Here is a 16276-nt window from a genome sequence, read left to right as displayed (position 1 = left end):
ACACTTTATAATATTATTTCATTAGTTAGCATTAGTTTATGCATTAACTAGCATTAACTAACAATGAGCAATACATTTGTAACAGTATGTATCTGTTAACATTAAACGCAACTGTTCATTGTTAGTTCATTTCTCAGACTTGCATCTTTTGTTTTTAATAATGTAGTAGAAAATGTAAAAATCAACATTAACTAAAATTAATAAATGCTTTACACTGTAAAAAAGTTGTTTCAACTTAAAAAAGACTAATAGATCTCTTATCATATTTCATCAGTTGATTACTTACATTAAAAACTGCTAAATAGTTTTGTATTACAAGTTTTCAATTTTCAATATCTCTTTATCACTCAGAAAACACTATCAACATCCAAGAAAAATTAAGGTTTTTCTAGTTTTCTAATATGTTACTTTTACTTGTGCAATAATTGGTAACACTTTATAATATTATTTCATTAGTTAGCATTAGTTTATGCATTAACTAGCATTAACTAACAATGAGCAATACATTTGTAACAGTATGTATCTGTTAACATTAAATGCAACTGTTCATTGTTAGTTCATTGCTCAGACTTGCTTACATCTTTTGTTTTTAATAATGTATTAGTAAATGTCAAAATCAACATTAACTAAGGTTAATAAATGCTTTACACTGTTGTTTCAACTTAAAAGTGCCTTAAAATCAAATCAAAAGTTTGGTCAACATAAAATGTGAAGTTGTACTACATGAAAACATGAATATTTGAGTTGAGTAAACTTAAAATTTTAAGGCAACACTTAAAACAACTTAACACTTTAAACTTTTTTTTACAGTGTAGACGTATTTTCTTTGTTAACATTAAATGCAACTGTTCATTGTTAGTTTGTTGCTCAGACTTGCTTACATCTTTTGTTTTTAATAATGTATTAGTAAATGTAAAAATTAACATTAACTAAGGTTAATTACACGTTTGTTTTAACTTTACAGTGTTTGTGCTGCCTTAAAATCAAATCAAAAGTTTAGTCAACATAAAATGTGAAGTTGTACTACGTGAAAACATGGATATTTGAGTTGAGTAATCTGGAAATTAAGGCAACACTTAAAGTTTAACAACTTTTTTTTTAGTGAAGAAGTATTTTTTATTGTTAATGTCAACTAAAGTTAACAAATGAAACCTTATGGTAAAGTATTATCCAATTAAACATGCATTCATTTGCATATACATTTTTCGGTAACACTTTACAATAAGGTTCATTAGTTAACATTAGTTAACCACATTAGTTAACATGAACTAATAATGAACTGCCCTTATACAGCATTTATTAATCTTTGTTAATGTTTATTTCAACATTTACTAATGCATTATTAAAATCTTGTTAACATTAGTTAATGCAGTGTGAACTAACATGAACAAACAATGAACAACTGTATTTCCCTTAACTAACGTTAATAAAGATTAGTAAATACAGTAACAAATGTATTGCTCATGGTTAGTTCATGTTAGTTAATACATTAACTAATGTTTAACTAATGAACCTTATTGTAAAGTGTTACCCATTTTTCTTATATATTCTATGTTCCTATATTCCAATATTTCATATTGAAGGTTTAACTGAGGGAATTTTTATCGTTTGGTAAATCAGAAAATACCATCAACACCCAGAAAAAAGAATCTATTGTTTTGTATTACAAGTTTCAGAAATTCTATGTCTAAATATGCGCTGATGAAGTAAATTTGCGCAAAGTACTATTTCCAGAAAATTAATCAAAACACTGGATAAAGCCAAATTCAATATTCTTGTTTGATTTTGTTGACATATTAGAGTTAAATGTTTTTACAGAAGGGATTTTGGATATCTCTTTTTATCACTCCATAAATCAGAAAATACTGTAAATAGCCAGAAAAACTGAATTTTTACCATGGTTTTAGGAATAAACAGTTATATAAATCAGTGTGAATTATATAAGAACAAACCCATCAGTAAAACTCTTTAGAATACAGACAGGAATAAAACTGTAAGTTTTGGTGTATGTAAGTGCTGCCGAAATGGAGATTAAAAGATCAAGGCGTTTAAAGACACTAATTTTCACCACATGTTTAGGAATAAAAAGTTACAGAAATCAGTGTGAATGATATATGAACAAACCCCTCAGTAAAAATCTTCTAAATATAGACAATAATTAAACTGTAAGTTTTAGTGCAAGTAAGTGCTGCTGAAATGGAGATAAAAACATCACAAACTTTAAAAATACAAATTTTCACCACATTTTTAGTAATAAAAAGTTACAGAAATCAGTGTGAATGATATATGAACAAACCCATCAGTAGAAATCTTCAGAATACAGACAGGAATAAAACTGTAAGTTTTGGTGTATGTAAGTGCTGTTGAAATGGAGATAAAAACATCACAGCCTTTAAAGATACTCATTATAGCCACATTTTTAGAAATAAAGAGTTATAGAAATCAGTGTGAATGATATATGAACAAACCCATCAGTAAAAATCTTCAGAATACAGACAGGATTAAAACTGTACATTTTGGTATATGTAAGTGCTGTTGAAATGGAGATAAAAACATCACAGCCTTTAAAGATACTCATTTTAGCCACATTTTTAGTAATAAAAAGTTATAGAAATCAGAGTGAATGATATATGAACAAACCCTTCCGTAAAAATCTTCAGAATATAGACAGAAATAAAACTGTAAGTTTTGGTGTATGTAAATGATGCTGAAATGAAGATAAAAACATCACAGCCTTTAAAGATACTCATTTTCACCACATTTTTAGAAATAAAGAGTTATAGAAATCAGTGTGAATGATATATGAACAAACCCATCAGTAAAAATTTTCAGAATATAGACAGAAATAAAACTGTAAGTTTTGGTGTATGTAAATGATGCTGAAATGAAGATAAAAACATCACAGCCTTTAAAGATACTCATTTTCACCACATTTTTAGAAATAAAGAGTTATAGAAAATAGTGTGAATGATATATGAACAAACCCATCAGTAAAAATCTTCAGAATATAGTAGGGCTGTCCCCGAATAGTCGAAGATTCGATGCATCGATATGCGGAGCCTGATTCGACCACCGATCTCACAGTCGAATCTTCGCGGGTGAAACGAGCATCATACCATTTTGCCAATATGGGGGTGCTCAATGTCTAATTGCACACAGAACTACTGGTTTTGTACGGTTATATTAAGTTATATACAGCCTTTGATTATGATAATGCAGTAAAAACAAAAGTGAAAAGAAAGAAGCGTTCAATAAATATTTTTAACGTGTTTGTAAATAAATCCAACCACCCCTGTGACTAATTAAATTTTCACTTTCCCTGATGCATGACGAGATGAGGACCATCTTGACGGCAGGGATGGCGGCGATCACACCGAACGCGTTTTTGCAGTTGGAGGCGCCTCTTTTGAATGCTTTTCTGTTGGCAGTGAGCGTTCTGCACGCTGTTTATGCGCCCAGGGCACCTCGCGTTTTCGCCGCCTGCTGCGCCTCGCGTTTTGCAGGAGCGCTCTGAGCGCCTGAAGTTGAAAAAAAAAATCAACTCTGAGCGGAAAAACGCCCAACGTCATTCGCGTTCTTTTCCATTGTCCAATCGAATGAATGGAGAGGCGGGCCTTCTGTTGTGATGGCGAAAGTTTACCGTTGCTTAAAAAGTCCGGAGACTACAAGAAATGGAGGAGAAACCTTTGGTGTCTATCGTGGGTAACCCGGAGCTGTATTATTTAGGGTTTCTGCTAATATGACAGTTTACTTAACAGCAAAAAACTAAGATTTTAGAGCTCTCGCGCTATAATCCTTTGAATTGACTGACAGGACAGCTGTTTTGGTCGTTGCTTAGCAACATAAAAAAACCGCAGCACACTGCTCTTTCATTAAAAGTCACCAAAAAAGGCAGTGCTGTGCGCCTCGCGTTTTTAGAACTAAAAGACGCGTTCTGTGTTTTTATTTAAACCTAAATAAGTTTGTCTGTCAGTTGGCAGGCAGTTTTGGTCGCTTATAAAATAAAATAAAAATAGTTTTACCCTCCTGCTGACTATAGTGTCGTGCCCCTCCCAACCCATTCACACACGCACATAAGCCTAGATGATTCGACTATCGGTCGACTATAGAAAGATTCGAAAATTCTGATTCGACTATGAAAATTCATAGTCGGGGACAGCCCTAGAATATAGACAGAAATAAAACTGTAAGTTTTGGTGTATGTAAATGATGCTGAAATGAAGATAAAAACATCACAGCCTTTAAAGATACTCATTTTCACCACATTTTTAGAAATAAAGAGTTATAGAAATCAGTGTGAATGACACATGAACAAACCCCTCACTAAAAATCTTCAGAATATAGATAGGAATAAAACTGTAAATTTTATCACATGTAAGTGCTGCCAAATGGAGATAAAAACTAATTTTGAGAAAACTGCCTTTAAATAAATGCATTGTAATGTAAATCTACAAACGCAAATAGATAAAGTGCCATAAAACAAACACCTAAATGTGAATTTTGAATGTTGTTTTACCACTAGTCTGGAACACACTGTATAGATGTCAAATAGCTCAGATTTGACTTTTTTTGGCTTTGTTCTTACAGTTTTCTCATCTATTTTGCCTGTAATGACTTGCTTTAATTTATCCCATTTAGCTAAACGTGTTGGTTGGTGCTTTCTAACACTGATATTTTATTTTTTACCATTATTTTACTGTTAACATTACTTTATTTATTTATTTTTACATGTATTTATTTAAGAGACATGTGCAAACAGAGAAACATCTGTGAAGTTAAAATTAAAATCTCATTGCAACCTAAATATAAAAGAGACTATTTGTGAGTTTGATTCAAACCTGTCTGTTGGCACTGCAATAACAAGCATAGATTCATCCAAACAAGCTCCTGCTGAAGTGTGACACTCATCAGAGAGACTTCAGGAATGCAGAATCCCTTGTTTTCATCTAAAGACAAGAAAGGCACATGGACGGCAGCAGTCAGCGTTGACAGATGGCACTTATTCATTACCATGTGATAGACATACCTGACAACGCTCAAAGGGGAAAAACATGCTAGAGAGCATCTGATCGTGGGAACGCTCGCCTATAATGAGAGAAAGTGTGATGAGAATCTCCTCAGCAATGTCAGGAAGGCAGCAGTTATTCACCTGTTCAAACACACACTTATCATCCACAGACATCACTCAAGTCATGAGGGGATATTTTTAGCAATACTGAGATCCCAAACACAAACTTTACAACTCATTGTGTGCTCAAATCTGTGCTTGTAACCATAGAAATAACAGCACTATAGTAATAGTACAAACAGAGATTACTTCTCTATTCAGGTAAAACACATTATGAATGGAGTGTCTTTGCTCTTTTGTGCATGGATTTAAAGCATTTTAGGCTAACTTAGGTTATTTAATTTAAAACAAATATACATAAACTACTAATCGCTTAGACATGTAAATCACAACTAAAAAACACCTAAATATCAATGCATTAAATAAAAAAATATCAAAGCAAGTGGCATTTGTTGTCATCCGCTAAAAATCATCAAAACACCAACTTGTTTTCTAGTAAAAATATCTAAACATTCTTAAATCAAGATGCATTTATTTTAGAATCACAATTTATTAAGGTATTAAGTCTTGTTTTCTGGATAATGTATCAAAATTATGTAAGTTTATGCTTAAAACAAGAAAAATATCAAGATTATATTTCACTTAAATTTAAATTAATTTTTTGGAAAACAGGACTTAATATTGTTGGTAATTTTTCTTCTTAAGTAAATGAGTCAAAGACATTACAATAAATTTACATAAGTGATTTTATGTCCATAGATAGCACATTAAATGTAAGTAAAATGTCTACTTTTAAGGTTAAGTTTTTGGAGAGTAAAATATTGTGTCAATATTTGGTTGAAATAATGTTACATTGCCATTTAGTGTAACAATATTTATGTAAAAATTCAAACATCCTGCTTATTCTGACTTGTACATATATATAAAAGAATACAGGAGCATATTACATTTTATTTGCCAATTGTATTTTAAATGAGTAAAAAATTCTTACTGACAAATGGGCAAAACCTAGGATAGTGGCAAATTTAAAAAATGTAGAATTACAAATAATTTGTATTTGGGGTGAAAGTAATTCATCTTTTAATGTGTCATAAATTGATAAATTGTTACACTAAATGCCTTTTTAATGGGTGTCTTCTGTAAATTAGGGGAACATGTATGATTTTTTGCTCAGAAAAACAAAAAAAATGCAATTAAATTAAACAGAAAACGTTTAAATATTTTTTTGGAAAAACAACAATTTAAAGCGGTATTACACTTGTTTTTATTCGTCTTTGACCCAAATGTGTTTTGATTTAAGAATGTTTAGGTTTTTGCATTGCAAAACAAAAACACCAAATAAAAACGTATGTTTTGCAGTGAATCAGCTGGTGTTCAGGTAGTGACAATAAACATTTTTTTAATCTAATGCATTGACATTAAGGCATTTTAAGCATTTTAATGATTGGTAATTTATATCTAAAACTGATAAAAACACACATACAAAAAAATATTATTTGCAGTGATGTTAGTCCATCGAAATGATCCTGCAGAATTAGAGTAATACAGACTCCTTATCTGATGAATCACATTCACACATTTGTTGGTCCACTTTGTGTACGTGAATGCAAGAGGTACATTTATAGTGTTTATGGTCTAAAGTAAAACACTGTTGACGCATGCTGTGGCTGGCCGACCATCTGACTCTCACTCATTTAGCTGGGTCATAAAGTTCTTACGAAGCCTAGCTGGTATTTATCAGCCAAGCTGCATTGCAACAGCAAGCATGTCTGTGAAGCAGAGGGTCAGAGCTGATATTGCTGTGTTTTTTCTAATCAGATCATGCTGTGCATAGAGGTTTTATTGCTGCACGTTCACGAGGTCAGAACCAGCTGTGACTGTGCAACAAGTCCGTCTTGTTTTTCAAAAGAGTTAATTACATGTTTACTTTTTTCAGACAGTCTACTTTATTCTCCATAAATGCTGGAACTCATGCCAGAGTACACCGAGCGCACACTAAACACGCTTTTTACTCGGAATTGTGGTCGCATTGCATTGCACTTCATGACGTAGTCTTGGTTAGTTCGCATTTGTGAGGGTGACCATCAAACACTTGATGAGGTGATATTTAGGGTGCACTGAGCCAATGCCTTAAAGACACATATCCCTGATACACAGGTAGAGAGATTATATTAATCGCTGTACAGTAATTATGCTGCTGTTATTTGGTATTATTTAATTACATGTCAATCAGAAAGAACGTGTATATTATTATTCTTTAATATCTGCATTGTTATTAAACTAAAACTACTAAAAAACATTTACGTGAACTGAAATTAATCTGAAATAAAACAAAATTTAAATATACTATGAAAACCTTTGATTTAAATGAAACTAATTGCAATTAGTAATTAGATAATACATTTTAAATAATAATAAAAAGTGATAAAACTACAAACTAAAACTGAAATAAAGATTACATCTTAAAAAATACAAAAAAGGCTAAATAACTTTAAAAATTGCACTAAAATTAAAATGAAATGTGAAAATATAAAAATAAAAGTTAATTTCAAAACATTATTAAATACTATAAAATAAATACTACTAAATAGCATGGTAAATGACCAGAAAAATGTGGCATTACCACGGTACCATGTGCAAAACAACAGAGGTAAATGTCAAAAACATGGCATTACAATAGTACAATGCCCAATATACCATGGTAAATATAGTATTACCAAGGGACCATATACAAATTACATAATACAATGTTTAAAATACCATGGTGAATGTCTGAAGACACAATATTGTGATACTATGTACAAAATAACATGGTAAATGTCTTAAACATAATATTACTATGGTATTATGTACAAAATACCAATGAAAATACCATAGTAAATGACTAATACTATAGTGAATGTCTGAAGACATGATATTGTGGTACTATGTACAAGTATTACTATGGTATCACGTACAAAATACCCTGGTAAATGACTAAAACGCCAGGGTATGATACAATGTTTAAATTACCATAGTAAAATGGTAAATGACCAGAAAATGTGGCATTACCGCGGTATGTGCAAAACAACAGAGGTAAATTTAAAGAACATGCCATTAGAATAGTACAATGTCCAAAATACCATGGTAAATATAGTATTACCATGGGGCCATGTACAAAATACAATGGTAAATGTGCAAAAGACATGGTATTACAATGGAACCATATATAAAATTCCATGGTATATCATAAAAAATGAATTTACCAGGGTACTATATATGGAAATAAACACGGTAAGTGTCCAAAAACATATGATTCCCATTGAACCTTGTGCATCAGTGTAGCCACCCTAACATGATGAATACAAAACTGGCTGATTGTGTGTAGAGTCACTTTGCTCAACACCTCTGGGATCTGGGATGATCAAGGAATCCGTTATGGATTCATACTTAAACACGGGATATCAGCCATCCATCAGATCACAGATTAAATGCTTATTCACTTAAGAGTGCACCCAAAACACACACATTCACGTGCCAGCACTCTGGAGACACACACACACACACACACACACACACACACACACACACACACACACACACACACACACACACACACACACACACACACACACACACACACACACACACACACATATGTATGAGTCATGTCTAAACTGGGCATTTAAAGTCAATTATAATAATAATAATCTGCTAATAGGACTAAGATATATCTTGCTTTTAAGCTTATAATACTATCAAATAAACAAGTATCCTTGTAACGGCATACTACAGAATATCAGGTAAATACCAACATTAAAATGGAATTAATATAGCAGCATGTACAAAATCCCATGGTAAATGGACAAAAAAAATCATGCCAAGGTACCAAATACAAAATTATTTGATAGAAAAACACATAATATTACTCTTTGTCTAAAACATAGTATTACTATGGCATCATGTACAAAATACCATGGTAAATGTCTAAAAAACCAGGGTATGATACAATGTTCAAAATACCATGGTAAATGTCTAAAACATAGTATTACTATGGCATCATGTACAAAATACCATGGTAAATGTCTAAAACACCAGGGTATGATACAATGTTCAAAATACCATGGTAAATGTCTAAAACATAGTATTACTATGGTATTATGTACAAAATACCACAATGATACCATGGTAAATAACCAGAAAATGTGGCATTACCAGGGCACTATGTCCAAAACAGCATGGTAAATGTCTAAAACATAGTATTACTACGGTATTATGTCTAAAATACCATGGTAAATGTCTAAAACTATGGCATCATGTAAAACATACCATGGTAATACCATGGTAAATGACTAAAACACCAGAGTATGATACAATGTTCAAAATACCATGGTAAATGTCTGAAGACACGATACTAATGGTACTAATGTACAAAATACTTTAACAAATATCTACTATGGTATTATATACAAAATACCATGGTAAATGACCAGAAAATGTGGAATTACAATGGCACTGTGTCCAAAATACCAGGGTAAATGTCTAAAACATAGTATTACTATGGCATCTTGTACAAAATACTATAGTGATACCATGGTCAATGACTAAAACACCAGAGTATGATACAATGTTCAAAATACCATGGTAAATGTCTAAAACATAGTATTACTATGGCATCTTTGACAAAATACCATAGTGATACCATGGTCAATGACTAAAACACCAGAGTATGATACAATGTTCAAAATACCAGGGTAAATGTCTAAAACATAGTATTACTATGGCATCTTTGACAAAATACCATAGTGATACCATGGTCAATGACTAAAACACCAGAGTATGATACAATGTTCAAAATACCATGGTAAATGTCTGAAGACACATTACTGTGGTACTAATGTAAAAATTACCATGGTAAATGTCTAAAACATAGTTTTACTATGGTATTACATACAAAATACCATGGTAAATTACCAGAAATGTGGCATCACCATGGCACTGTCCAAAATTCCATGGTAAATGTCTAAAACATAGTATTACTATACAAAATACCATGGTGATACCATGGTAAATGACTAAAACAACAGGGTATGATACAATGTTCAAAATACCACGGTGAATGTCTGAAGACACAATATTGTGGTACTATGCACAAAATACATGATAAATGTCTAAAACATAGTTTTACTATAGCATCGTGTAAAAAATACCATGGTAAATGAGCAGAAAATGTGGTATTACCACGGTACCATGTATCAAATACCATGGTAAATAATTAAAAATATATAATATCATGGCACTGTTCAAAATATCATGGTAAATATACCAAAAAAAAAAACATTGCAAATGCAAAGAGCATGGTAATACCATGGTACATTCATTTGTAATGACTCATTAGTATGCATTTGTCTCAAACAATGTCATTTTATGTTTTCAGCGGAAACAAAGGTGTTTTGTTTGCAGTGCAACTAATGGAATGAAGAAACTTTTATTTATATTTGTTGACTTAAGATGACATGCAGGAACAGAACAGACGTGTGTGTGTGTGTGTGTGTGTGTGTGTGTGTGTGTGTGTGGGTCACCTGTCTACCTGTCGTTCTGGCTCACGTGAACGTAGCCATCCGGCCATGTGCTAATTGCTTTATTGTGCCTTTGGTAAACACGACACATTCACATATCTAAAACAAAAGCTCTGTACTGCAGGCCCTCGACACACGTGAGTCTCGGAGTGAGTAAGAGGCGAGCTGCAAGTCGCAGCAGGATCTGAGCGCCGGCCGCGTTGCCCTGCGTCTCGCCAGCGTTAAGCTCTTGTTACCAGCAACCAACCTGTTTCATCAAAACAGAAACCGGCGTGTGAGAAATAGATTGGTTTCTGCGCATTTACCCCGTATGCATGCATTCACACACGCTCGTGTTTGCATTGGTAGCGATGACGGATCACCGTCCCGATGTTGATAGATCATTTATTTGACTTTCTCAAACACGTCGGCCATGTCAGACATATTTCTCCGGTGCAGCTGTGTAGATGATGAGGCCTGTCTCTTCAGTGAAAAGCAAGAGGAATTTTGCTCTAGTTTTCAGCGAAGCGTCTATTATAATGCGCACTGTCACATCTGTGAATTTATAGCACAAGACTATGATCTCTATAAACACATGCAAACAGATTGATGTCGCTCTAAGCTGAAGCTGGATTAGCTCATCCTGTTCACAGAGAGCAAATATATCCATCAAATATGTAAACCAAGGGGCAACCTCCCGCTCTCTCTATTGAAACCAACACGGAAGTGTCTTAAAATGCAATTCATCGACTGGCTGCTAGAGACTGGCTGCAAAAGAGAGTCAGTCCCATTGACTCCCCATGTTAAAATGGCCAACTTTAGAGCAGAAAAAAGTATGTTTACAGCCTGGTTCAAAAAATGGTTTTGGTCTATATAGCTAGTTTTGCCCTTCATGTCAATTGTGAGGGGGGTGATTTTTTTTATAACTCATCCGTTTAAGTTATATTAAGCCTTAAATTTCAGCATAATTAAGGGCGTGGCCACTTGAGTGACAGGGGGATTGCTGCTGTCATCACTGTCGCGCTAAGTGGGCGTGGTTTCAGCAACAAGCTCCACCCACGTCCCGCCTTTTTGCCCATTTTTGATTATCCGGGAGTGACGCGCGGTGACGCGATTCCAAGATGGCGACGGCCGAATCCCGCCCACAACAGGCTTCAAAATAGCGCTTCAGAATCCTACGGGTGACGTCACGGACACTACGTCCATATTTTTTACAGTCTATGATGTAAACGCAGAGGTGAACACTTGGCCAATGCATTGCATTTAAAGGGAAAGTTCCATCCAAGATGTAGATGGGTTTGTTTCTTTTTTTCAAGCATTGCATCACTTGCTCACCAATGGATCCTCTGGAGTGAATGGGTGCCGTCAAAATGAGTGTCCAAACAGCTTATAAAAGCATCACAACAATCCACAAGTACTCCGCACCACTCCAGTCCATCAATTAACATCTTGGGAAGTAAAAAACTGTGTTTGTGAGAAACAAATCCATCAAGACATTTTTAACATCAAACATGCATCCATAATCTATAATAAGGCTTCCTCTAGTGAAAACGTCCATCTGCTGTTGTTGTCTCACATTAAAACCTCACCACATATGTGACCCTGGACCACAAAATCAGTCATTAGGTTAAATTTGACAAAACTGAGATATATACATCATATGAAAGCTCAATAAATAAGCATTCTATTGATGTATGGTTTGTTAGGATAGGACAATATTTGGCCGAGATACATCTATTTGAAAATCTGGAATCTAAGGGTGCAAAAAAATCAAAATACTGAGAAAATCACCTTTAAAGTTGTCCAAATTAAGTTCTTAACAATGCATATTACTAATCAAAAATTACATTTTGATAGGTTTACAGTAGGAATTTTACAAAATATCTTAATGTAACATGATGTTTACTAAATTTGCGAATGATTTTTGACATAAAAGAAAAATCAATAATTTTGACCCATACTATGTATTTTTTGGCTATTGCTACAAATATACCCCAGCGACTTAAAACTGGTTTTGTGGTCCAGGGTCACATATTTGATTAGAACTTGATTTTTAAATGCAGCTTGATCTGGGCAGATTTCTCTCCTGATTCAAACCAGATATCCTTTTCACTGGAAGATTATGGATAGAGGACTCTTATGTAAGTTATGTTTCTTACAAACACGCAGCTTTTGGCTTCACAAGATGTTCATTTATGGACTGCAGTGGTTTGGATTACTTGTGGATTATTGAGATGTTTTTATTGGACTCTTATTCTGACGGCACCCATTCACGGCAGAGGATCCATTGGTGAGCAAGTGATGCAATGCTGTACTTCTCCAAATCTGATAAAGAAACAAACTAATCCACATCTGGGATGGCTGGTTGAGAGCATTTTCAGCAAATTTTATTTTCTGACTAAACTATGCAATGAATTGCTCAAGCGTTTGCGTTTGCATTTGCATGCATGCATAAAATACATGCATGTGTTTTAAAGAAGTAGCTCTCTTCCAGAACAAAAATTTACAGATAATGTACTCAACCCCTCACCTGCAAAGAAATTATGTTTTGTGAGGAAAACATTTCAGGATTTCTCTCCATATAGTGGACCATATAGTTTGAACTTCCAAAATGCAGTTTAAATGCAGCTTCAAAGTGCTCTAAATGATCCCAGCCAAGGAATAAGGGTCTTATCTAGTGAAACGATGTGTTATTTTCTACAAGAATTTACAATTTATACATTTTTTAACCTCCAATGCTCATCTTGTCTAGCTCTGCGTGAACTCTGTGTATTCCATTTCATAACAGTTAGGGTACGTCATAAAACTCCCATCTAATTTTCTCCTCCAACTTTGAAATCACCCTACATCGCTGTGTTACTTTATATATATATATATATATATATATATATATATATATATAAAAAGGGTGTTTGGCCTTCTTTTCACTTTGTAAACACCGGTTCACTTCTGCAGCGATGTAGGATGATTTTCGACATACCCTAACTGTCTTGAACCGGAATACACAGAATACAAGCCGAGCTAGAAAAGACGAGCGTTTGAGGTTAAAAAGTATATAAATTGTATTTTCTTTTTAGAAAAATCGTTTTGCTAAATAAGACCCTTATTTAGAGCCCTTTAAAGCTGCAATTAAACAGCATTTTGGAAGTTCCACCTCGGGGCATCATAGAAATTCACTATATGGAGAGAAATCCTGAAATGCTTTCCTCAGAAAAAATAATTTCTCTACGACTGAAGAAAGAAAGACATGAACATCTTGGATGACAAGGGGTGAGTACATTATCTGTACATTTTTGTTCTGAGAGTGAACAACTTCTTTAAAGTCTGTTATAGAGCCACACTGGGTTATGCATTAAAATCAAACAAATTTTGAAACAAAAAGCTTGCCAAATTGAGCTCGAGTCTGCTTTCATTTACTCTGAGCGTGTTTCAGGCCTGATTCTCCCAAGGCCACTTACTCAAATATCTAAAAATACATGTTTTCTGCGTAATTATACAGTATGTGATGAGATGAAATGAGCATGGCTTTTGTGATGCGTGTGAGTGTGTGTTTGTGTTTTGAGGGGAGGAAAGTGATCAAATTTGTGGTATCATATGATTAAAACATGATGGTCCGCCGGGCTGCACTTGTTATTGTACGTGGAGGCCTAAAAATAAAGAGCTAAAATAGAAAAGGCTTTTGGAAAACAATAAGCAGAAATGCATTTGACAACAGATCTCTAAAGAGACAGAACATCAGCTGTTTTAAAGCCACTGACTTTTTGAGATCTCAGATGTTTCTTCTTGAATTCATTCAAATTTTTAATTGCAATAATTTGAGCACGGTTCATATGTGGAAAAAGTACGATTACTGGGGTCTTTTACTTAGAAGAAACATCTGAGAAGCAGGAAACAAACTGCAACAAAAATCTCCATTCAATCTCATTGATTTGCGTGAGAAACAAGTTGTTAACAGTGTTGTTTTCGTCAACGATGACGATGACGAAATCATTTCGTTGACGCCACTTTTTTTCATGACGATAACGAGACGACGACGAGATAAAAATGGCTCGTTGATGACTAAAACATGACGAGACGTGTGTGAGTTTTCGTTGACGAGACGAGAATAGACGAAAATGTTAGTGGGTGGTCCGTCAGACGTTTAAAATGCATGACATTTCCGCTTATTGTGCATGCCAATTAAAACTTAAAAAGTATCTGACGCTATGGCAAGCCGTTTTAGCATTAAATACTCTTTGCTATACTAGTATGGCAAGCCGTTTTAGCATTCCATCCTTGTTTGTCTTTTATGTTCTAAAACATACCTTCATTATTGTAATTATTGGTGAAAATTGTCGATCCGGAAGCTCACATTGTGTTGAACTATAGATCTGCTATTTTCACAACTTATAAGTGACACTACCCAACAGCAAAATACTTACTGACCTACATTAATTTGTTAAAAGACTACTTTTTTCCCTTTTTTTGACTAAAACTAGACTAAAACCTTTTTGACTTTTCGTCGACTAAAATTGGACTAAAACTATCACATATAGAAGTGACTAAAATTTTACTAAAACTAAGAAGCATTTTAGTCCAAAAGACTAAGACTAAGACTAAATCTAAGATGGTTGTCAAAAACAACACTGATTGTTAAACAGATCTTACTTGCGATTCTTCCTTCTGATCGTTTTTGGTCAAAATGATCAGCATCTCTGTAAAAAAAGCAAACAAAAAAGAATAAGTGATTGTGACTTACTAATTAAGCTTGCAAGATTACTCTATATATTATATATTAAACACACTGTAATTAGTTGCAAACATGCCTTAAATACCTAAAACCGTTTGAGAGCACTGAATTATCTGAGGCTTTTCAACTATTTAAGAGCTTAGACTAAAACAATATTTATAGAAGTTCAATGGCTTCTCAAAAATGTCAAAAATGTAACATTCAATATGTTAAAAACACATCAGGGGTCTTGAATTTTGCGATGCCATTAACAGAGTTGTTTTCTTGAAGTGGCGTGTGTGCTGTGTAAATGGGGAACGGGGGGGTCTGCCGTGTGTTATGAACAGAATGAGCTCATTCAGAGCCCGCCGTGCGCTCAATAGTGCCGTTTGTCCCCTGTAGAGTAAACACCGGCACTGGAATCCCTCTCATGTGGTATTTCAGTAGTAGAGCGCAATAGTTCATCACCGTGTCCTGCTCTGAAAAGCCAAACAGCCCTAAAGGTCTGAAACAGAACTGCACTGTTGTGGGCTCATGTGTGAAAGCCGGTGAGAAAGAGACTATTGTAGCTGTCAAAGATCGCAAGGAAATGGTTAGGCAGGGGGAAACTATGCGGGAAATGACAACAGGGCAACTGAAAAACAAACACTGAATGCAAACATAACAGTACACAACTTATAGAGCACAAAAATTCTCTTTTCATATTTACATAACATTAACATAGATAAGAGTTTTATAGGTTTCTGGTTTTGTATGTATTTTTTTTTATGTTTCCAAAATTTGCAAAAAAGACTTACCAGAAATGTAAACAAAAGAAAAAATAAAACAGTGTTTTTGAATTTCTTATGTTGAAGAAGTCATGTTTGCAAATTGATGAACCAATAAATAAATAAAAAAAATTACAGTTTTAATTATAGTTTTGTGGATTAAAAAATAGTTAAAAAGTAATTTTAAATCAAGTTA

Source organism: Garra rufa, chromosome 10 (assembly GCF_049309525.1).
Source record: "Garra rufa chromosome 10, GarRuf1.0, whole genome shotgun sequence".
NCBI classification, from domain to species: Eukaryota; Metazoa; Chordata; class Actinopteri; order Cypriniformes; family Cyprinidae; genus Garra; species Garra rufa.
Note: the sequence above shows the minus strand (reverse complement) of the source record.